Source organism: Podarcis pityusensis, assembly GCF_964106645.2.
Source record: "Podarcis pityusensis genome assembly, chromosome: 16".
Classification (NCBI taxonomy): domain Eukaryota; kingdom Metazoa; phylum Chordata; class Lepidosauria; order Squamata; family Lacertidae; genus Podarcis; species Podarcis pityusensis.
Genome location: NC_138041.1, coordinates 12,536,379 through 12,561,381, shown reverse-complemented (window position 1 = coordinate 12,561,381; position 25,003 = coordinate 12,536,379). Strand labels below are relative to the sequence as shown.

The 25,003-nt window shown below is 45.8% G+C and overlaps 2 protein-coding genes across 6 annotated transcripts in view; one reads left to right on the top strand and one right to left on the bottom strand.

Moving 5' to 3' along the window:
- Positions 1-25,003, bottom strand: part of MACROD1 (mono-ADP ribosylhydrolase 1) — a 312,448-nt gene that overhangs the window by 107,963 nt on the left and 179,482 nt on the right. The window lies entirely within an intron of this gene.
- Positions 493-25,003, top strand: part of FLRT1 (fibronectin leucine rich transmembrane protein 1) — a 161,489-nt gene continuing 136,978 nt past the window's right edge. For both annotated transcript variants that reach the window (XM_080985700.1, XM_080985699.1), the window contains exon 1: positions 493-801. The gene's annotated coding sequence lies outside the window, so the exon portion shown is untranslated. The remainder of the gene's footprint in view (positions 802-25,003) is intronic.

Here is a 25,003-nt window from a genome sequence, read left to right as displayed (position 1 = left end):
GTACTTCCATGTTTACACCATAAGTGGGTCTGGCCCAGAAGGAGGCAAAGGTCAAGTTTTGCAGCAGAGAGGGAGGGAGAGAGGAAGGGGGCGGGGAGAGCACTTAGGCCCCTTTCAGACCTGGCCCCATCATTCAAACCCTACTCTCTGTCTCTATAAGCTGCAGCTTCTCCTGCTTGAGAAGCCTTTCCCCGCCACCACACCCCTGACATTTCAGCCACCCAGTTGTCATTTGCAGCTGCTTGCAATGTTATGTGTGTGCAGCATAGTCCAGATTGGAGGATGCAGATCAAAGAAAACTTGCAAGGATGCTAAAGGCATCACGGCTCCCTATTCCTCAGCCTGGACCAAATTACCAGCGGCAGCAGCAGCAGCAGCAGCAGCAGCAGCAGCGGTAACGCTTAGTACAAACCAACAGCGCTCTTGATCTCATCTGGCGTGTGTGTGTCACAGCATCCTCCCTTTCCGGAGCGTGTGGCACACAGGCACACACACACATACACACAGGGATCTCGACATCTCACTGCCTTCTGCTCCTTACAGGAACAATACCCCTGGCCTAATCCCTTTCATTTCTATCCCTCTCTCTCTCTCTCTCTCTCACGTCCCCACCACCTCTCAATGCTGTATCCCCTGCTCTGCACCCCCACCATGCCATCTCCTATTCCCTTCTCCATCGGTTATTTTGCTCCTGCTACTGGAATAAGCGGCTGGCTGTCGTGATAAACTTTGCAAAGGGGAGAGAGAGGGCTTCTCTGCCCATCCCCAACCATAGAGCACAAATCCTCCTCCTCCGATCAGGTAAGGCAATGTCGTTTTATCCCTTCTATTTCTATATCTACAAATGTTGCATTCTGAAGACTCAAGGATACCTGGCTACCAAAAGAGGCAAGGATTTGCCCGGCAGAACTGATTAGCCAAGGAGAGCTGATGAGATGGAGCTGGGGGCTTCAAGTGCCTGAATTGGACTGTGTGTCTGTAGATTTATTAAGGAACCCGAAACAAACAAATGCCCAAACAACACAGCGGTTCAAACATAGGAAAAGAGAAAGGGTAATTCAGCGGGATATTTGTGGCAGGTTTTGATCCTGTCTTTCCATTAGGCATTTTGCTACTTTCTTTCTGTTTATTTTTGATGAAATTGCTGGTGGGTTTGGCAAATATGTAGTGGATTTAAAAAAAAAAAGCCACCAGAATTTCTAAGGGAGATGAAAAGGATAATCTTACTTCTCTATCCCCCCTTTTCTTTTTTAAACAATGGAACATAAATGATGGTGATTATGCCCTGTGGCACTTTTAAAGTGTTTGCTGCTGCTGCTGTTTTTCTGATGTTTGTGATTTGGACATTTGATATGGGGAGGGGGAAATTACAGTTCAGAAACACAGTGCGAAGCACTGACGGTCATTTGCAAGTGTGGAATGTTGATGCTTTTGAGGCTGTGTTAACAACACCTGAATGGAAGCAGGGGGTTGTTGATTAGCCATGGGAAATATATTTTTCTTATTCTGTGTTCGTCTTTTGCACGTGTGTTTTGGGTTGTGTTTTTGTCTAGTGGGTTTCTCATGCATAGCCGAGCTGCACATCCCAGTACACAAATAGAGACATTCGAAGGTATTTTCCACGGACAAGGCATGGGAACGGTACTCCTAACACTTTGCCATCTTTCCCCCAAAATGGCAAAATATTTGATTTCTCACCAGGAGTGGCAAAGAGGGCTGACTGGCAGCTCTGGAGAGTGGCGCAGCAGAACAGTTTGGCAATATAGATACATCTTACCATATATATATGACATGTCTTGCATCTCCCTTTCTCCCCACCCCACAAAACTGGCATCGAAAGGAAACCAGCTGTCTCAGTAGGCTGGCACATATAAAAGCCAAATTTTAAAATGATAGTAATTTGTGGTTTTTTATTTAAATTGCGCTGAAATCCAAATTGCAGCAAAGCAAATGGAAACCGACATTCTGGGTCTGGGTCCCAGCTGTTGACAACGGAGTGCTCTCTTCTGCTCTCTTCTTCTCCGAGGTTTTAAAACAACCTTCAGCAAGATTTGTTTTCTGATTTACTGATGATTTGTGCAGCCCAAATAGAGTGCATTCCCCCACCCACCCGAAGAAAACGAATATGTGGATTTGATTTGCAAACTCTTCATTTTCCCAGCTCTGAGTTGGCGTTATGATCTACAGTTTATACCGAGGTGTAGATCTATTTTCGGAGTCTACTAGTTAGAAAGGGGGGGGTACCCTACATGTTTTCCCCCTCCTCCCCTTGCAACTTTCAAAGATTTTGAGATTTATTTCATTTTTTTAAAATGGCGACACAGTGAATGTGAAAGTTGGGAGGCTTTAATTAATGGATGTTTGCAAGGAGCTTAGGTGGCAGGTGATGGAGAAGGGCAAAAGGGAGATTATTATATTAGTAAAGCTTTTAATCTCATATTGTCAAGCCATCCCATCTTTCTCCCCCACCCCTTCTTTTTCCATGAGGCAGAGCATTGATTTTAAGTAAACAAAGCACAATATATCAGAAGAGCTAAGAGCAGCCTCTGTTCTAGACTAAGACGGCTTGGTGAGGAAAGTTGCATCATGCCCAGACCCAAGGCACCACTTATTACAGTATGTTTGAGTGCTTCCCTAAAGGATATAAGATTGTAAACTTCCAAACTTTGGGCTTATTCGGGATTAAGTTTCTCCCAATATCTTAATTAAGCTTAGCACAGGCTCCCCCTCCCCCTCTCTGTGCTCCCTTGAACCTGGGCTCTTCTAGTGGATGACAATTGGAGAGAGGAAAAGGAGCAGACGTTTGTCCCCCCCCCCCCCCGGTCAATTTGCTTTCATGGATTTTGTGGCTGCTTTTCAGTTTGATTTTACTAAGTGCATTAATGTTTGGGTTTGTTTATTCCTCAGCCTATGCAGCTTTTAAGAGTCTTATGCACTTTTCAAAGTTAGGCTTGTAGCTTTACTTATGACCCCATTTTTCAATCTTTTATTCTGTACTGTATCTGTTTCACACCCACCCACCCCTTAAAGTTTGCCTTTGTGTTTTTAGTTGGACAGCATCTAATCTCTACGACATGTTTTGCTTATCTGGGAATGGGAGGAGAAAGGGTGTGGGGTTTTTTTGGGGGGGGGGTTTCCACATGGGTGTGTACGTGCTAGAACTAACACTGCAATCTTTAGTTGAATGCTAGAGTACTACTACTAGTAGTGGCTGTTTCATGCCCTACAGTGTGTGATGTTCCGGGGAAGGTCCCCTGGCCTTGCAGAGGGTTTAAACGTGGAGAAGAGAAACAAGTGAGAAACAAGCATGTGATTGACCAGGAAGTCACCCTGTGTGGACCTCTTGGAGGTGGATGGCTCATGCAAATGTGCTACTAGTCTCAAAAGAGGGCTTGCATAGGAGAATGTCAAAGTTTGCAGAACTTTAACCTTTAATGGCTATTCTCAATAGGTGTGCCATTTACTTATTATTCTGGCGTGGTGTGTGTGTGTGTACAATTCCAAACCGGGGGCATTTTCCCCCAAAGAGGGTACCCATTTTACAAAGCTATAGTCTATCTATTTATCTCCAAGAAGGGAGAGTGTTCTTTTTATTTTAATATAGTAAGAGCCATGTCCCTGCAAACATGGTCCTGATCATCTAATGGAAGAGATGTCAGGCCCAGAAAAAGCCTCTGAGCTTCTTGTAAGTTTTCTCCCAGACTGGGTGTGGGATGGAACCTATGTGTGCATCATTTTGGGGGGGGGACTTGTGCAAACAGTCCCCCCAAATGCTCGTTCCGAAGCATTTAACAAGGGGTTGTAGCTGATGTTACAACCACACAAACACACACAGATTTATTTTTCGTTCTTTCTTTCGGTAATAATTTTTATTCACACAGCATTAATTTTCACAGTTCTTGGCAAATCAGCTCTTTAGCCCCCTGTGCCTAGAAGTAGTCTTGCAAGTGTTCAGAAATAAACACAGCAACCACAAAGTAAAAAATCAGAGGTGAAGAAATCCCCATGCGTGTGTGTGTATGTGTGTTTGCGGAGGTGGGGGGGCGTCTTATTCTGCTCTGGGGTGTTTCATCATCTGTCATCATCAAGCAGCACACCTCGAGGGAACTTCCAAGAAACAGGGAGAAAAGTGCAATCACATAAGGATATGAAGGTGTGTTGTGTAAAAGCCGGGAGGGGGGGTGCTGGTTTGAGCAGATGGTTGCTCAGATGCAGCCCCCAGAGCTTGGGACTCAATTCTGCAACACCAGGTAGCAATTAGGGCTGTTGATTGATTAAAGAGGTTTGTGTTCTATTAATTGATTAACAGTGCAATCCTATACATGTCTGCATGGAAGTAAGTCCACTGAGTTCAGGTGGGCTTGCTCCCAGGTAAGTGGGTATAGGGTTAGTTCCTAAAGAGCAGATTTATCATCTATTTATTTTCTAACTTAATTAATCAGTTAGATTTAAGTATGTTACTGAATCTGCTAAACCCTGAGTGCCTTGGAGGGCGGCGGTTTGATGGTGTCCAAGAGGATATAAACAAAAGCAGGCACTCATATGTAGAAGGCCATCTGCAATGTTCCTTTTTCTTTTGCTCTCTACAACAATTACCAAAATCGTCACAGAAACACTAACCAACCAATTAAAATTGGCCCTTTAAAATTGACTCTATGAAGGTCTCCCAAGACAGTCAGATGGCAATAAGACTAAAGCTTTAACTGATTTTGACTACCAAATTATGTTTTATCAAATTTTGAATATTCACAGAATGTTTTGAACATGCACAGATTATCATTGCCTCCTTCTAAGGAATAACAGTCAGACCCACAGACATTCTGGATACGGAGAGGCATAACTTTATAGACAGATATGATTTTGAACCTGGGGCTTCATTTCTATAAATAAATAAAACTTAGGTCAGAAAGGTGGAAACCATCCATCAAGTTGTCTACAACAGGTGGTAATGATTTAACAAATTAGCACCTGTGATAAGTAAATAAAGACTGGGAAGCATTTTTGTGTGGATTTCAGGCGGGTGGGAATAAAGCCATGCTATATGCCCCCCCTCCTCTTCCACCTTGATCTGTATCCCCAGAAAACACAGGAGATGGTGGGTGGATGAAGTATTTCAATAGCAAATGTTCCAATTGCGAGTATAGGCATACCTCATTTTATTGCCCTTGGCAAACATTGCTCCTTACGAGGATGAGGGTGCAGCTGTGGGCAGCCTGGCCACTTCCAGGAGAAGGAAGCTCCCCACTGCCCCTCTTCTGGCCATGGGAGTGGAGCTGGCATGGGATGGAAGTGGGATTTTCCCCTCCCAGTCCTGGAGTCAGGAGGCCTGGCTTAATGGACTACAGTCAAACCTCGGCTCCCGAATGCCTCCATTTTGGAACGTTTTGGCTCCCGAATGCTGAAAACCTGGAAGTAAATACTCCGGTTTTTCGGAAGCTGAACATCCGGCACGGCTTTTGCTTGAGTGCAGGAAGCTCCTGCAACCAATTGGAAGCCGCACGTTGGTTGTCGAACATTTCAGAAGCCGAATGGACTACCGGAATGGATTGCGTTTGACAACCGAGGTTTTATTGTATAGCATAGTGTAAACATATCTTTTATATACACTGCGGGGGGGGGGTGACTCAGTTTATTGAGGTGGTCTGAACTGACCAAGTTATGCCTGTACAATTACTGTGTTGTTCATAAAGAAAGATGGACAGCATCAAAATGGGTCCAAACATATCTCTCCTTACTTTCTGCATTGGTAGGGCAAGGTAGCCATCTTCCTGGTTGCACAGGGATCTTATCGTTACTTTTGCTGTGGCATGAGAATGGGCATCAACTAGGGGTATGGGGGGGAATCTGGTTCAGTTTGCATTTAAAGGGAAATCTACCCAATTCATTCTTGCTGAAACCATGCAAACCAAAAAACGCAGCCATCTGTTGAAATTCGCACGTCTCTTAATTTCGCAATGCAGTTTTCCAACAAAATAGTGGGTTAAAAAATGCACACATTAGGGCAAAATATGCATGAAATGCCTAGGTTAGTAAAAATAACATACAAAAATGCATTATACTAGGGGAAATTGCTTACAAAAATATGTACTCTGAGTGAATTTTGCAGCAAAATGCTGGTGAATTTTCATCAGCGACTTTAAAAATAAGAGAATTTGCAAGTTGATACAGGAATGTGGATACCTGACTTTAAAATGAGAAACGTGGAAAAACCAAAACTGGCAGGTTCACACATCCCTACCTGGGAAGCCTCCCTATTGCACAGGTACTATGCTATGATTTGAGAGCGGGTATCAACTACCTGTGCCGTTTCCTCCCAGCAGTGTTCCTTCAGTCTCCGGAAATGGGGCTGTTGTGCCTATTTGACTATGTGACAGAAATGGGGAATGAGTAACATCGCCTTTTCCCATCACAGTTTGCAAAGGCGGTGATGGGTGACACCCTGTTAGAGGAGGATCCCTGAGACTGGAACCAAATAGCTAAACTGTGCACCTTTGGCGTCCCTATTTATGAACGTGTGTGTAGAATAAAAGACTACAGGCTGGGTTTGAGTCCGCCAAAGCACATCTGAGATGTCTGTGAGCATATTTGGGTGAGATGGCAGAGACAGAATTCCTACCAAGGAAGACGCCCTGATTGGCACTGACAGCGTGTCTTTCGAAGAGGCTCACTGTAACTGCCAACCAGCTGATCCCGCCTGCATCTAGTTCCAGTGCTACCTTTCTCCATCCTGAGCCAGGGGTGGTCTTTGCCTTTGCAGGGCTTGGTACAGCAGCCGACGGAAGGAGACTTTCTGAAGAGCTACTGGAGGGCGGGAGACTTGAGGGCGGGGTGCCTGGAGGCTGATGCCAGTGACCCAATCAGCTGGAGACACAGGAGAAGGTCGTCCATGATGGGGATGTCTGAGGCTGCTCAGTTGGCTGAGGGTGGCAAACAGGGCTGGGCAGGATGGGTGGGGCTGTTGAGACTCTGAGACAATCAGCTGCTAAATTCGCCAGCCAGGCGGGGCTTGGACATGGAGGCTCTAAGTGTGGTTGTTAGGCATGCTGCAGCCATGACAGTGAAAAATCAAGACAATACAGTGATTATTATTCGTCCAGTGTAGCAAGGGAGGTGGCAGAGATGTGAATCCAAGGGAAGTGGCCCTGATAATGCACTGTGGGCCAGCAGGCTGCATGATTTTTTGTGTTTTATTTAAAATCAGGTTTCTAGCCCTCATGGGGGTGGGCATGGTCTGCAGGATTGGAAGCACAGTTGGCTCTAGAAATGACATGGAGACACACACTGTGGTATTGTTCGTCCTATCACTATCTTAGCATTTAAGATGATGGTTCTTTATTTAGGACTGCTGAGCACCTATGGAAGAATAGGTAGCTGATTAATTGTCTGCTTTTTAACCAACTTTTTGATTAATTGATTATTTTAAATGTAATAATTAGCAAACTCTCTCTGTAGTGACTCTTTTCCCCCCCTTTTTTAGATATTAAAATGTAGAACATGATACAGTGACAAGTTAATAATCAAGAGCTACCACCCCCTGCCCCCCATAAAGTAAGAAAAATATATATCATTTTCTCATTCTTCTTTAACACTAGAATCTGGGTTATCCAATCAGCACAAGATCTAGAATTGGCAAAGGGAAAGCTTTTCTTTGCACAAATGCATAACTGAATGATGGAACTCACTGCCACAAGATGTGATGAGGGTTGGTAGCTTCTATAGCTTTAAATAGGAATTAGACAGAGGACAACTTTGGGTAGGGGCTGAAGCCAGTGATGGATTAGTTCAGAACTAAAAGTGGAAAGAACCACCCCCTTTCCTTTCTCTCTCCCTGCCACTGAGCTACGGCCCTTCTGCAGAGAACCTAAGTAGGCTAGCCACCCCTTGTAGGTGGGGAGTCATAAGAACATAGAAAACTGCCTTATACTGGCCTATCTAGTGCAGTACTGTCTACACTGACAGGCAGCGGTTCTTGTTTTCGATCAGGGTGTCTTTTCCAGCCCTACCTGGAGATGGCAGAGATTGACCTGGAGATGGCAGAGATTGCCACTCTGCACGGACCTCCTAAGAAGGTCCAGTCTGTTTTTTGGGGATATTAAGGAGGGTGCTCCCCCACCCCAAATCCAAGACCCGGTGCTGCCTCGCTGCTTACTGTTTGTCTGAACTGCCTGTGCGTCGGGTCGCTGAACAGCAAGGCCACCGAGAGGTCAGGCACGTGTGTGTGTGTGTGTGTGTGCATACATGCAGAGGTTGGATGTCTGCCCTACAGATCCATTCTCCCCGCTGCATCCGTCCCACAGGCTCCCGGCAGAGCGCAAGGCTTCTGACATTGTCATCTCTAATCACCTTCCTGGGCTCTGGGAGATGGACTCTGCCACCCGCGGGTGAAGGGGGCCTGGCAAGCTGTCAGGCCGGTGCCAGGCGGGTCCCTTCCCTGCTTTTGACAGCAAAGCAGCGCATGCCAAGCAGCCAGCACAGAAAGCCAGGAGCCTCTCCCAACAAGATTGGAAGAGCTCTGCTCCTGGGTCAGTGCCTTCTGCTTTGTGGCTGCTGTTTCGGGGAAAGATGTTTGTAGGTATGTCGATGACCATGGCACTGTGGCCACGAGGCCACAATACACCACATGCCACTCCTTATACAAGAGGGGACCTGGGTGTGTTGTTATTGGCAAACTGGTGCTTTGAATTTCCAAGATGTTTCATATTAATGAGTGCTTGCGCTGGAACATAAACAAGAGGTTTTGCTGGATCAGCCCAAAGACCCACCTCAGTGCTGGCTGCAGTTTTTGAAGGGCCCTGGAGCAATTCTGTGATTCTGTGTCAGGGGTGGAGAACTTTTCTCAGCCGGAAGTCCCTGTTCCCTTTGGTGCAACCTTCATGCCAGTGGCAGGTGGGGCCAGAGGCAAAGTAGGTAGAGCAACAAATGTAAATGTTACCTTTGTAAAGTAGGCTTATTTCCACACACAAACACACCTCTCTAGCCTACGTCCAGGTAAGCAAGAAATGTGATCAGAGTTCTATAACACATTCCGGCCAGGCAAAAACTCTCAAGGGGTGGGTGTGTGCATGGCAGGGCCAGAACAGGGTGTGTGAAAGGGCTGGTTTCCCAAGGGACAGACAGAGAGGTTTGCATTTGGTCCCTGGAAGTGAGGCTTCCTATCCCTGGATTAGTTTATCGTCTTGTTTTCAACAGTGGTCAGACAGACAACCCCAAACAACAAAGCCAAAATAACTAGACAGCTCTGATTATTATATTATATTATATTATATTTATTATATTATATATTCTATTCTATTCTATTCTATTCTATTCTATTCTATTCTATTCTATTCTATTCTATTCTATTATTATTTTATTTATTTATTATTAAATATTATTATATTATTTAATATAAAATATTTATTTATTTATATTTTATCTAAAGAAATGGAAGGTGAGAGCCTTTTCTGCTATTGCCCCCCAGCAGCCGATACTCAGCTGTGTTTTGAAGCTGGGGCTTCCTTTTCATGATCATGGTTTAGTAACCAGCGACAGACCTCCTCCTCTGCAAATCTGACCAGTTTCTTTTGAAAGCTTTCTGTGGCCTCCATCATCACTACACAGTATATTTCCAGACAGTGAATTTCATAAAGTTAGTAATGGTATCCTGTGTGTGGAAAAGTACCAGAGAACAAAGGCCCTTTCCTCCTGACTTTCTGGGAGAAAAAGCAACTTTATTAAGAGTATTGTTTGGGGCAGTATGTGCGTTTGTGTGTTATTTTCTTTTGAACAGAGAATGAATTAGCAAGCTTGCTCATCTTCTGGGGTGGGCAGCATTGCAGCAGGCATCCGGACCCTTTTAGTGACCCGGCTAGGGGGCGGGAGATTAACGCCCCCCTCTGCACCAATCTCAGCCATGTCAGCCCCACCCGGCCAATCTATGCCAGTGGGAAGTGTGGCCGCAGGTAATTTAAATCACGGCGCAGCTGGGGGCTTCCCTCTTGCCTCCACGCCTGGTTTTACCCAATGCCTAAGCCAAACTGCTCACATCTGTAACCAATAAAGTTGTGGCCTGTTTAGCCCATAATCCAAAACACTCGTGTTGGTGTGTTTATTAATCAATGGGGAACTACAGGGCACAGGGCCTTGGCACACAAGGTGCTGGAGAGGAACAAAGGGGCCAGGAAAAAGCCCACTTACCCTAGCGTCCTGTTCCCAACCTGGGACAGCCAGACATCTCTGAGGAAAAAATTGCCCGGTACATCTCCCACCTCTCCAGGATACTCACTAGGAGATGTTTGGGCCTTGAGCAAGTCAGTGTGAGAGAATCACTGATGGTTGTAGTGGTTGGTGGGCTGGACTAAGACCTGGGAGAGCGGGGTTCAAATCCCCGCTCAGCTATGAAGTACACTGGGCCAATCACTGCCTCTTGGCCTAACCAATTTCACAGGGTTGTTGGAAGGATAAGATTGGGAATGGGAGAACAATGTATGCCTCCTTGAGCTTCATAGAAGAAAGGCAGGTTACAAATGCAAACATCAAATCGAAATAAAGCCAATTTCTTCTCTCCCTCGGCCTATTTGCTTGTGTCTCAACCACAGACAAAATTAATAGATTGACAAGTATCTCTATCAATATTTCTGTTAAGAGCCATTTGTCTAGTCATTTTGGTTTGGTTGTTTTTAAAGTGAAACAAAACACTTTCCTTTTATTTACAATTGTCCGTACTTCTGCGTGCCTAGGGAGTCCCCAAAGCATGTTGAAACTGCTGCCTTAATAAATATTTTTTGTTTGTTTGTAGCACTCAGTTTTGCTTCTGAACTAGCCACTTGAACTACCTATTAAAAGGAACATGTGGAATCTGCAATACGATGCTGCTGTGCTTGCTCATCTCCTAGCAGGATCAGTCCTGTCCTGGGTTCTAGTCAGTCAGCCAGTTATGCCAGTCCTCCAGAAGCCTGTACCAGCTCCCCTCCCGGTTTTTTTTTTAAAGACTGGTAGTCAACATTCCATGGCTACTTAATCCACATCACACTAATTTTGGGGGAGGATATAAGTTGCCCATTGGATTTCCCACGCCCCATAGCACTGTGGGTTAAACCACAGAGCCTAGCACTTGCCAATCAGAAGGTCAGCGGTTCGAATCCCCCCAACGGGGTGAGCTCCCGTTGCTCGGTCCCTGCTCCTGCCCACCTAGCAGTTCGAAAGCACGTCAAAGTGCAAGTAGATAAATAGGTACCGCTCCGGCGGGAAGGTAAATGGCGTTTCCGTGCGCTGCTCTGGTTCGCCGGAAGCAGCTTAGTCATGCTGGCCACATGACCCGGAAGCTGTACGCCGGCTCCCTCGGCCAATAAAGCGAGATGAGCACCGCAACCCCAGAGTCGGTCACGACTGGACCAAATGATCAGGGGTCCCTTTTCCTTTACTTCTGCAAACCCCGGGTTCTCCCGAGCATGCAGATAATCCCTCTTCTTTCCAAGCAGCCCACTAAGCATTGCACCACCTGAGTTTGCTGTGAGACGGAGACATGGCAGTCACTGGGTTTAAGAGAGAAAGAAAATGTTTTGTATGTTGGTAAGTGTTTTAACATGGGCGAAGCATTCGCCTCACCTCCCTCTCATGTATACTTCATGCTGACTTCATGTTCTTAAGGTGGGAAGGGGAAAGTGCTCTCCTTAACAGCTAATGAAGAGATGGATAACCCCTTTGAGCAAGCTTGCAGGAGTCACATGTCTGTGCCAGGTGGGGCCAGATGCAGAAACTGGCAGAGCAATTAATGTGGGTTTTACCTTTGTACAGAAGGCTAGCATCTACACACAAACACGCACCTCCGTCCTCCATCCAGACAAGCAAGAGGCATTGTCAGAGGTCAAGGCCCTGGATTGCAGGGTGTTGGACTAGATGACCCTTTGTGTCCCATCCAATTCTACAATTCTATGAGTCTAAGGACACATTCCGGCCAAGCAAATACACTTGGGGTGGAGAGCAGGGCCGGTGAGGAGTGTGGTGGTGGTTGAGAACTCTGAGAACCAGCTAGAGAGGGCTGGTGATGGGGGTGGCGCACAAATGGGGGTGGCCCAGTCTGAGGCAGAGCTGTGAACATGAATTTTACCTCTGACTAGTTTCTACACACACATTCACATATCTTCCATCGAGGCAGCCATGTGGTCCAGAGAAAGCTGAATCACTGGATTCTACTGAATGCACAAATGGGTCTCTAAGACTGCAATAGTAGAAAGGCCATTGGGTAAGGATGGAGAATAAATTCAGTTCAGTTCACTTTTAAAGGCGATCTGCCAAATCTCGCTTTCCCAAAACACAGGCATCTCTCGAAATCCACACTTATCCGAATTTTGCAATACAGCTCTCTGACCAACCAGCACTGACAAAAAATGCATATATTAGCAGAAAGACTGCATAAAAATGACAACGTTGCTTGCAGAATTGTCTCCGTTACTCAAAACTGCATGCAAAAATGTGTCTATTAGAGGACAAATTCACACCCAGATGCTGATGAACTTTCATGAGGATTTTAAAAACAACACCACACAAATTGCTGCAGAAATGTGGAGAACTAATTTAAGATTGGAAAAAGGAGAAAGTGGGAGAACTGAAATGGGATGAGATTGTTCCATCCCTAGCCTTGGGGATGAGTTCTGTGGCCAAAGAAAGCTTTCTGATGGGTGGAGGTGAGAAAGACGGCATGTTAGCCATGTGTGCCCGCAGGCAGTGGCACGAGCATGTTTACTTCTCCTTCCCTACCCTGCCCAGGCCGCTCGGGACTTGGTGGCTGATGTAACGGTTGGGTGGGGTGGCGTCAACCCCTCTGCGCTGCTCAAGTCCCACTCCTGCTGCAGTGTGACAGTGGCTAATAAGCAGGTTGGGAGTTTGATTTCCCCTGCCCTGAGCCAACTCCTGGCTGCTGCTGCGCGCCACCAAGGGTATTCATCCAGCAGAGAAGGCAGAAGTGGGAATGTTTTGCCAATCCCAACGAGAAAACCCACAAGGTCGGTGGATTCAGGCATCTTTATTAACGCTGCGGCTCAGCCATTTAGCTTATGCCAATAGTCTTCCAATGATTAATAGGCCAAGCTGTGTATTTTGAGTCCATCAGAATGCTAACAACACAGGAAGTGCAGACTGGAGGGGGGGATGCCAATCTTTTTTAAAAAATGCGAGGTGCCAGAGCAGAAAAAGAGAGGGGATAGAATTACGTTCCTGCCTCCCGTGTAGCAGTAGAATTCAGGGATCACCCCAGGAATTGATTGACAGGATAGTTCAGGACAGGCAAAACAAAAAATATCTTTTGATATGGTCTGTGGACTAACTCAATAAATTCTATTCACCGATGGGCAATAATAAAGTACTTCTTCGCTTAACTTGAAATGGACTTAATGGAACTGGCCAGTGATGCAGCTCAGCAGCTCTAGACTCTGGGTTTAATAGTCTTTTGGGGGCTCTCCTCTCGTTAGATACTAATGCAGAGGTGGGGATCCTTTTCCACCCCAAGGGCCACTTTCCCTTTGGGGCAGCCTTCCAGGGGCCACATGCAAAAGTGGGCATAGTCAAAAACAGGACCATGAACAGGATTTTTACCCTTGTACAGCAGACAAGTGTCTACACACCCACACCCACCTTCCTATCTTCCATCCAGACAAGCAAGAATCATTACTGGAGCTTAAGGACAGAATTCGACCAGGCAAGACAATATCAAGAAGGCGGTCAGGCAGGGCCGGAGAGGGGTGTGGCCTGGGGAGTGGCCTGCAGGGCTACATTTGGCCCCTGAGACTGAGGAGCCTCTTCCCTGTGCTAATGCATTACTTCAGTTCACTTAAAAATGCAGTGAGTGAGCATCCTGGCTGTGTTGGGGGATGTGGAGGCCTTTTCATTCTGTCTCAGGATAGCACTACTGGAATGTGCCATGACGAAATGATTTTGAGGGCCAGTGGCTTAGATGTCTGTACGTGTGTGTGTGTTTCATGATCAGGAACATTTCTGAATTATACAAACCAGACTACATCAACCTGGTGCCCTCCAGTTGTTGTCAAGCCAGAACTCCTCCCATCAGCCCCAGTAAGCACACCAGGTTGGCAAAGGCCAATACAAGTTAACCAAAGAGTGTCAGGCCTAGTAGTGAAATGGAACCTTCACCTTCAGCAGCAGTATACTTCCGAATGCCAGAGGCTGAGAACAACAGAGGAGGACCTTGCCTACAGGTTCTGCGATGGGGCTTCCCAGAGGTGTCTGGCTGGGTTAGATGGACCTTTGATCTGATCCAGTAAAACAGTTCTTCTAGTTAAAGCTGGCTAGCAGTCAGTGGTGCCATGAGGGAAGGACTTTGGGGCAAGCGTCCACCCCACCCCCCGCAGCTGAATGAGCGAGAGAGCTCCCAAATGGAGCAGGGCAGATTACTTACATTTGAAGTAAGACACATTACCATCCAGCAATCCTCCAGACTGTTAAGTCCAGAGTCTTCCATTACTGAACTGCACCAGTGTGAGCAACTGCTGTGCTGGGAGCCTTTCCCTTTGAACCTAGATGGTAGCATGTGTACTTTCATGGGCAAACAGCTTGATGCAGAAAGCAAACAGCAATGGTGCTGGGTATATACCTATACACACATTTACTTCTGGGAGAAGGTGTGGAAGCTGCCTTAGACCAAGTCGGCTTGTCCATATAGCCCAGTATTGTCTACTCTGACTGGCAGCAGCTCTAAAGAGTCCCGGGCAGAGGAAGATCCCGACACCTGATACCTTATCTTGCTAAATTGGGAATATCAGAGGTTGAAACTGGGACTATCTGCATGGAGGTCTGGTCCCTTCCCTGGAACATAGGAAGCTGCCTAATCCCAGATCAGGCTATTCCTATATCTAGCCCAGCATTCTCTACTCTGGTTGGCAGCAGCTCTAAAGAGTCCCAGCCAAAGGAAGGTCTTTCCCCACCACCTGCTTTATGGTCATTTCAACCGAAGATGGAAACAGGGACCTTCTCCATGCAAAGCAGGTGCCTCTGTTTCTGAGCTCTGTTCCCTCCCAGTGTTCTACAATGTGATATTAAAAGCACAACTGGGTACACATGCCCAAATCGGAGATACTCAGTACTGCTGCTTCCTGCCTTCTTCCCCCCTCCCTTCGCCAGTGTGGAAAGAACTGCCTTGGATACACCGTAACGACGTCTGCTGACACTGAACGCAATTTGTGTCTAATAAATCAGACGGCGAGATTTGCGAGATCAAATAATCCTAATAACATTTGCATAATGTGCACACTTTGCATAAATTGTCGCAGCGAGCAGCAAGTGCGTGGAGTCTGCACTTCTGAGCTCTGGAATGATCATTATTTGGGTGGGCTGGAAGAAAGGGAGGGCTCTGCCATCTATGTGTGGTCAAGGATAATGACCAAGAAGAAGGGACAGAGTCGCCCTGGAGCATGAGAATCTGGGACAGCTCACTTGGTAGAGCATGAGACTCTTAATCTCAGGGTCACAGGTTTGAGTCCCATGTTGGGCAAAAGATTTCTGCATTATGGGGGTTGGACTAGAGGACCCTCATAGTCCCTTCCAACTCTACAACTCGATGATTCCAAGTCAGTATCATACAGCATACAAAACTGAAGTGGCAGAGACCAGGACCAAATGGAGTGGGGTGGAGAGGAGAGGAGAGGAGATCTGTATGGTCTCCAGGGTTGGGGGAGCCCACTGGGAGCATGCACAGCCCCAGCCCTACCCTGTTCCTCCTTATTTTGAAGCATTTTGGATTGTGGGGAGAGGGCGCCTCCTTCATTCCACAGTGGCTGTCTACGCATTATACATTTAAAGTACAGTGGAACCTCAGTTTTCAAACGCCTTGGCTGCCAAACGTTTCAGAAGCTGAACACCAAAAACCCGTAAGTGAATGCTTCCATTTCTGAAAGCACTTCAGAAGTCAAACAGCTTCCAGGGCGCATTTTTCCATTTTAACCATTCACTTTGCTGACAGCCCTATGATTTTCGGCTTTTGAACGTTCCAGAAGTCGAACAGACTTCCGGAATGGATTACGTTTGAAAACCGAGCTTCCACTCTACGTGGCTTTCCTCAAAAGAAGTCTGGAAAATGTAGTTCACAGGATGTCAGCACCTTTAGCAGACTATCGTTCCCAGGATTCTTGGAGGGAAGTCACGTGCTTCCTATGTGTTTTACATGTATGGTGTGCGGACAGCCAGAGTCTTGTGTCCAAGGTAAGTACTGGGCTCAGCCCAATGCTGGCTTAACAGAGGGATCACAATCTTTGTTCCAAAATCCTAGGGGACCCTGCCCTACTGGGTGTATCCTCCTCCTCATTTGCTACTATCACACTGCCCAAGAAAGAGAGGACAAGGTGTGTGAACAATCTGCTGTTCCTTTTTCTTCCTCTTCTTCTCATTTAGCTCAGCCTGAATCTTACTCATTCTTACATCTTGTGCTGCTCCTTTTAAGGGGTGCGATCGGAAGTTTGCTCTTGAGGATCGCCTGGCTATGGTTGTGTGATTACTATGCGAAGACAACTGGTGTCCTCCTGATGCTTTGAACTACAACTCCTGCCTGCCCCAGCTAGTGCTGTGGTCCAAACCATTGGGAAAGTCATGGTCCAAACCACTGAGAGGGAACCAGGTTGGCAAAGGCTGGTCTAGAATCAAGAAGAACCCTGCTTCCTTCGCTTCCCCCAGAGTGTTGATTGGAAGCAGACTTTTTGATTGGGGCCTACACATCGCCACCTGGGCCAACCACACAGCTCCCTTCGTGGCCATGTGTGGCCATGTGTGGCCCACTTACCTACTGACAGTGACATTACCCACCCCATCAATGGCTGCCTGTTTCCAGCTAATAAATCTTTAAAGGCTTCTGCTCCCGGATCCAGCCCAGCGAGTCATTCCTAATGGCTATCGCTGGCTTGCGCATCCGCTGCTGTGTTAACGGGGCCATTAAATATGATCAGCTCTTCCTTCTCTCCCCCCACCCCCCTCCACAACCCCCACCTCCTCCCTCCCTCCCGGTTCCCTTCATCACGATCCAGAGAAGTAGATTTTTCATGCTTAACAGCTGTAAAAGGAATCGCTGACTCTGGACTCAGACTCGGAATAATAAAAAGCAGACGCTAAGCAGGCTTCTGCCTGCTGCTGATTCTCGATTCCAACTCCCTCACATCAGACCTGCTCCTGCTGCTGCTCACCCCCTTACCCTTCCTACCATATTTTCCCTGGTCTGGCCTACACACATTCTTTAGCAAAAGACACCCATGATAAACCATGAATCATCCACTTCCCACCATGGTTCTTAGGGCTGAGGGTCATTGCTAACCCCCGGTACCTTTGCTCAAGGTGAGGGAAGCAAGTTAAGGGAATTCTCCAGATATTGCAGAGGGTGGGGAATGGAGGGGAGTCCATTAGGGCAAGTGGAGCCTCGATACCCACTAACCCCGGTCTGCCCTCAGCCAGCCCCCACCTACTTGGCTTCTCCTTCAGTCCGGTGTGGTGGCGCTGCCTGCCAGCCTCCTCTGTCTCAGTGTTGACCTTGTGGAACTCAGCAGGGATGGGGGCAAAACTAGAATTAATTGGCTCTGCCTGTCATGGGCTCTGGCTCTACTAGCCATGTTCTCTGGTGCCCCCTACTGTTGGCCTCCCTGATTTCCACCCTACCAGTATCAAAAGGACACCAGCCTAAACTATGGGGGAACTCTTTCAGGCTGGGGGTTGCATTCTATTTGTGAACAACCTCCTGGGGACCACATTTGAATGGTGAGCTGGACCAGAGAAGAAATGTAGGCAGAGAAGGGGATGCAACTCGTCCCCCTGATTGGTTCACATCAACGACATCGCTAACAATGAGTAGTAACACAGGTGTTCTGTCCCCTCCCCGCTTTGCCCACACCATTTTCTGATTTTTTCAGAATGGAATCTGGTTTCCTGGTGATGCTAGCTACAGAAAGGAAGCACATCTATCAGATGTAGAACAGAAAGCAAGTAAAGGAAAAGTCCTGTAGACACTTAAAAGTCACAGGAGTCAATAAATCCAGTCTTTGTATTATTTGTTTCCTTATTTCTAGCCTTTTCACATTTTAATTTTAGCCAGTCACATTTTCAAACCAATATCTGCCACAATGAGAAAAAGAAACTTAGCAAAAATCATACTGGGATGATAAAGAACCCTGGAATTCATTTGTAAGTGCTGCAACCTTAAAGTCACACTGCCTGACCTGAAATATTCACTCAGTTCACATTCACATACATGAAGGCTAACCATGACCCCCCAGTTTTGACTAGGGATGGAGTGGAAATTTATTTAGCTTCATATTTCAATGAGAACATACATGATTTGCACTTCCTGAAATGAACCAAAGCACAACTATCCTTTGAAATTCACACTTCTCCATTTTTGCTATGTAGCTCTCCAATCAAAATCTGTCTACAAAGGTGGATATTTTAGGGGATAGTTTGCAGAAAAATGGGTAATATCCAGTGTTAAGTCCTATTCAGAATAGACTCACTGAGACTGAAGGACATGACTGTGGTCTATTAAACAGCTCAGGATTGCAATACCTCAAGGACCATCTCTCCTCATATGAACCGATTTGGACCTTGTCATCATCATTTGAGGCTCGTCTTCATGTGCCTCCTTCATGAGAAGTCCAGAGAGTGACAACACGAAAACAGGCCTTTTCTGCAGTGGCTCCATTTGTGGAATGCTCTCCCATGGGAGGTCCGTCCGACACCTTAATTACATATCATTAGGCACCAGGAGGAAACAGTTCAGTATAACCCAGCCTTTGGCTGATTAACATTCTGTGGCCTTTAAATATGTCTGTTTGGGGGGGTGTTTATTGGCTTATTTTTGTTTTATAAAGTATTTTGTGTTTTCATTTTGTATTTTTACACTGCGAACCGCCCTGCGGTCTTCTAATGAAGGGTGGTATACAAATTTAATAAACAAATCAATAAACAAAAATAAAAATAGAAATTTCCATGGGCCTAGTCAAAGTAGGACTTAACTGGATACAACCTAATGTATATAGTTTTGAAAATAATATACAAAACACATTATATTAGAGGAAATAGCTTGCAAGAGTGTCTGTATTAGGCAAAATTGCATACAAAAATATGTATATTAGGGATTAGTAACTGCTTTGGGCTGGAAAGACACTTCATGATATACCCTAGATAACTGGTTCTAGAAAGTTATGTTTATTGCTATTTCAGATAAATTGACATGTAATATTTAAGTAGCTAGGGGTGACATTGATCCTTCTGATTCCATCTCTATCTGTGAGTTATTTATGAAATATATGACATCGCAGTCACACAGGTGGCAAATCCCTTTGATGTATGATTTCATTGGGTGGCGTCTACAAACAAGCAAGACCGTTTTCTTCCTTCCTATTTCTTTCATTGTACAATATGTTGTGTTTTAATACCCCATTTAAAATTTAATAATTGTATACATTTTATGCACTCCTGATTTTTCTTGTTTTTCTTTTGACTTTGACTATCAAAAGCTACTTGTGCTGAACTTCTATTAGTTAGGTTTCTTTTAATGTTTGTTTTTCTCTTTATGTGTATTGGCGGTTTTCATTGTTTTGTTTTGTTTTGTTTTTGCAAAATGTGCATTAGGAGAAATGCAGAATAAAATGCTTATATCTATCTATCTATCATCTATCTATCTATCTATCTATCTATCTATCTATCCATCTATCTTTATTTATCTATCTATCTATCTATCTATCTATCTATCTATGAATGAATGAATGACAACCCAACTATGACCGTGGTTGGGTGGGGTGCTAAGTACTGAACAGATTATCAAGGGCACTCTTTTAAAAAACTATTTATTCTCACATACCAGGACTGAGCTCTAGTTCTTCTGAGAACAGTTCCTGGATTATTACACACTCCACACATATACTTCCACAAATTAAGTCTTGGTGTCGTGCACTCCCCGCCCCCGTCCCCAACTGCTACGATGCTTCACAGGCCATATTGCTGATCACAGGTATAAGCTGTAATTTATAAGGATAGATGAAACTGTCAATTTTGAGTCTCTCGGTTTCTCATTTTTCCACTCTTAAATTCTGTTGTCCACATTTCTTCACCAGTTTGCAATTTTTTAAAAAAGTTCTCATGAAAATGTGTGAACTTCCCCCGCTGTACACATTTTTGCAAAGCAAGTTCCCCACATATAATGCGTTCTTGTACGTTGTTTCCACTAATGCAGACTTTCCCTTTATAAACATATTTTTGGACACATTGCTTGGCTGGAGGACTGTGCTGCAAAATTTGGAGAAGTGAGAAATTTGATGGATGGTTGTGTTTTGATTTGTATCTTTAAAAAACCATAGAGAGCAGATTAGGTAGGTTTGCCTTTAAATGCAAGCTGAATCTGATTTCTCCCCTATCTCCTTGCTGTAAATTAAGCATTTTGTGTAGGAAATACTGGCAACCCATTCTGGATATTTCAAAGCACCAAACCTTAGATCCCACCCACCCCACCAAAGTGAATTCTCCAGGCAGTAGAAGCCTGGGAAGGACAAAAGTAGGCGACAGCTCCCACCCCCCAGCCATGCTGCCTTGCTGCTGTGTACAGATCACATGTCTCGTTAGCTGCGACTCGTGCCCTTCATTATTAGCCTGCTTGGCTGGTCACAGGAGACGGTGCTTCACCATTAGCCCACGCAGCCCCCTTCCCCAAGTGGCTAATGGCGGTCAGAAAATATTGGGATGATAGTATTTACCCAGCGGAAATACTGACAAGTCTTTCTCCAGAGACAAGGGTTTGAAATGCAAAGAGGATCTGTGGTCTTCCCTCCACCCTCTGAGAACACCGTGATTTGAATAAATCAGTGGATTTGGGGAGGGGAGAGAAGGAGGAAGAGAGAGAGCAATGGGCTCTGCTCTTAGTTGAGGCATTGAAGGGCCTATTAGCGATCGGACAGCATAGGAGGCCCAAAACATAGACTCCCATGTTTTTGTTTCTATTTTTGTGCTGGAGAGAAGCAGCTACAGAACTGGAGAAGGGAGGAAGTCCAGATCCATTTCCAAGATTTGAAGGAACCACGAGCGCTTCCAGACTGCTGCTATTTTTGGGTGGGATTCAGTCACATCCCGGCAAATTCAGGTTGTGCAATTACAGGTGATTGGGAAGCCTTGCACAGCTAACCCCCCCCCTTCCCCCAAAGGACCAGGGTTCTGTGACAAGGAAAGCGATGAGGGAATGCTCTGGAAAAGTGTGGGGGTGACAACTTGCTTTTGACACAAAGCCACCTAACCTCCCCACAAGCAAATCAGGATGGATGCTCAAATAATAACCAACGTCATCCACTTTGTCCACCAATAAATCTGGGAGACTGCTCAATGAACAGTTTGTCTGGAAGTGCCTCAGGTCTCCTCACTGCTTCTGTCATTCAAATATATCTGTCTGATTGCAGCTTGAGTGCAATTAGCCCAAAACAGAACCCCCAAGTTCAGAAGCACTCTACCTCTTGAGTTACCAGATGGTGGGGATAAGCAAGAAGTGAAAGCAAGGGATGTTGTACTATACAGTGGTACCTCGGGTTAAGAACTTAATTTGTTCTGGAGGTCCGTTCTTAACCTGAAATTGTTCTTAACCTGAAGCACCACTTTAGCTAATGGGGCCTCCTGCTGCCGCCATGCCGCCGGAGCACGATTTCTGTTTTCTCATCCTGAAGCAAAGTTCTTAACCCGAGGTACTATTTCTGGGTTAGTGGAGTCTGTAACCTGAAGCATATGTAACCCGAAGTACCACTGTATTGTAAACTGCCTTGCAATCTTTGGGTGAAGAGTGGTATAGAAACTTAATAAATAATAATACTTTCAGCATCAATTTCCATTGCTACTTCTCCATTCTAACCGCCCCGCCCTGCTTCTGAAGTGACTCTGTGACATAGGCCTGCATGTGTGTAACACTTAGTTGGCCAGCTTATAAATCTAGAGTAGTCTTCACATATGCCTGCAGAGTGATGCTTGAGAGGGAAGCGAACCCATCCAGAATAGGTGACTCAACCATTTCCCAAACTTGGGAGCCACTCACCCACAGGACCTCCTCCATCTTGATAGCATTCAGATTTGGTTCACTGGCCCTCATACAGCCCCATCACTGCATAGTCAGAGCACCTTTTAATGCCAAGCCCTTCAAGGTGGCTTACATCAGAGAGGGAGAGAGCCTAGGAGGTGGAACCCAGCAAAATATATCCACTGATGCAAGGACTTTTGGCTGTGCAAAGGAACTTCTCCCTCTCATCCCCCTGTGCCCCTAAACCTGTTCTGGGAGTTCCCCCAACCCTCTGAAGCAGATTTGAGGATGGCATGAGGGCAGGAGAGGGGACGCACAAGTGGAAAACCTTGAGCTAGCCTATCTATTTAGTTGAATACTGCCACACAAACCACTGGATGCAAGCTAGAGCTCAGTGCAGAAGGAAAGGTGCTCAGAGTACTGAATTCAAGTTTCTTTGAGCACTAAACAAGACTAAGCAGGTGCCAGGAGAGACAGGGGTTCTATCCCTTTAACCACCGTACAGAAGAGTGGATATCTGCATAGAGATATGATGCATAGAGCTCTGAACTTTCTGAAACAAAAGGCAAACTGAAACACAGCCATCTTTCAAAATTTGCACTGTTCCGAAATTTGCAGTGTGGTTCTCCAATCAAGTAATGTGTATAAAAATGAATATACTAGCAAAAGGTTTGCATAAATGCATAGGTTAGTGTAAGTGACATAACAAACAGGCATAATAGTAGCAGGAATTGATTGTAGGTATATGTTATTAGCTAAAATTTCTTTTAAAATTGTTTTAATTCTGTATTGCAAGAAACACTGTGTATAATTGGAAAAATTCCGAGATTTGGCAACTGGCATTCCCTTTGCAAATTGCTTAATTTACAGCAAGGCAGGGGAGAAATTTGAATCAGTTCACATTTAAAGATGAGCTCTCTCAATTCGCACTTTCTGAAACATAGTGCAAACTGAAACACCACTGCTGTACAAAATTCACACTTCTGAATTTTGCAGTGCAATTCTCCAATCAAGTAATGCGTAGGAAAATGCATATACTGGGATAAAGTGTGCAAAAAAATACACAGTATCAGTGAAAACAACATACAACAATGCATTATATTTAGGAAAATTGCATACAAAAATGTGTACATTGGGAGAAATTTGCACTAAAATGACAGTGAATTTGTAGGAGGACTTTTAATTTTTTTAAAAAATCACAAACTGATGTAGTAATGTGGAGAACAGAACTTAAGACTGAGAAAATGAGAGATGCCGAAGCTGACAAATTTGCCCACCCCTCCTGGGCACCTGAGTGACACCACTCCTCCTTCTCTGACTCCTTTCTAAACTCCTTTCTCCTTTCTGCCTGTGGATCCAGGATCTGGGACTCTGGAGCAAGGGCCTCTCACGCCTTCTGGTTCTCTGGACTGTGAGGAAGCAGGCCCTCTCAGGATGCACACTGCTGTCAGGCTGACTGAGGCAGCCAGCAATGAGGAAGGGGAGAGGCAATGAGGCCTGCTGGGATGCTACCTGGTGGCTATCAAGCAAATGCAGGGAGCGGATTGGTCCTGTGGGTTGCTGTGGGTAGCGACCCAAAGGGCCCATGCAGCAGCCTGGCTGCTTGTCTATACTGCACTCCTCCTCACTGACTCAGCTGCATCTTAGTGGGTAGGTGGGGAGAATCCACACCTTTCCTAATGCAGGTAGGGTTTTACCCTGGAACATAAGCACATAGCTCAATGTTGCAACATCTACTTTGCATGCAGAAGGTCCCAGGTTCAGTCCCCCCAGCATCTCCAGGTAAGGCTGGGGTGAAATAAAACATTGGCTTGGAGAGCCAGTCGGTATAGATAATACAGAATTAGGCCGACTTAGTTTAAGGCAGTTTCCTATGTACTTGCGGCCTCTGTGTTCCCGGCATCTATGACTGGGTGTCGGAGCTCAAAAAAGACCCTCGAGGTGTCTGATTCCTGTCTGCTGCTGTGGCTGAGAGCTGCTCGGCAGCATTTGCAGCATGAGTTTGAGTCCCAGGGGCTCCCTCACTTTTGCCTCTGACATGACATTTCCCCCCAAGGCATGCAAAAAGTGAGCAAGAGCATATTCCCCCCACTTTCTCCTCTTGGAACTCCAACCCTCCTCTCCTGCTTCCTAACTCCAGTGTGCTCGGGAGTTAGCCACTGGAGGCTGCTGCTGTCAGTCTCTGGCTGCCCTTGTTGTATATCGCAGAAACAGATGAAACTTCCTTATCCTGAATCAGACCTTCGGTCTGGCTAGCTCAGTATTGTCTCTGATGACAAGCAGTTGCTCTCCAGTGCTTCGAGCAGGGAATTTCCCCCCCAGCGCTTCCTGGAGATGCCAGGGATTGAACTTGGGATGTTCTGTGTGCAAATCAGAAACTCTGCAACTGAGCTATGTCCTAGCAAAAGAGTGCTTCCCTGCCTGGTGGGTGTCCTGCACTCTCTTGTCTTAGGAGGGCTGTGTGCTGTGTGCAGGTTTGGGGATATTTTGCATCTTCTCTGTTTCCTACTCCTGCTCTGCATTTTGCTCATAAAACAATGCTAGTAAGGAGCCCAAATAAGGTGGGTTTTGTCATGTGTGCTGTGATGCAGAGGTGTGTGCTGCAGGTGGGGGAAACCCAGACAGATGGGCAGGGTATAAATAATAAATTTATTCTTATTTTTATTCTTATTCTTCTTAATAGTTTATTGGTGGCTGCTCTGTCTGTGGGCAGTACGGGGCTGTAATTGCCAGCACAGTTTCTGATTTGTGAGCAGTGGTGGCATTTCCTGGGATGATGTGGGATCACCTTTCCCCATATGTGCCCACTCAACTGCTTTGCTCAGTGGAACTGGCACTGTTACAGGTACCACCAGGGCTCTCCTCCCCCAGTCAGAACTCACCAGAACTCAGCTCCAGCACCTCTCAGGTGGGCTCAATGATAGCACTGGGTACCACATAATACTCATTCCGCACTTGTAAGAAATCAATGGTTTAGTGTGGCAGCCCTTT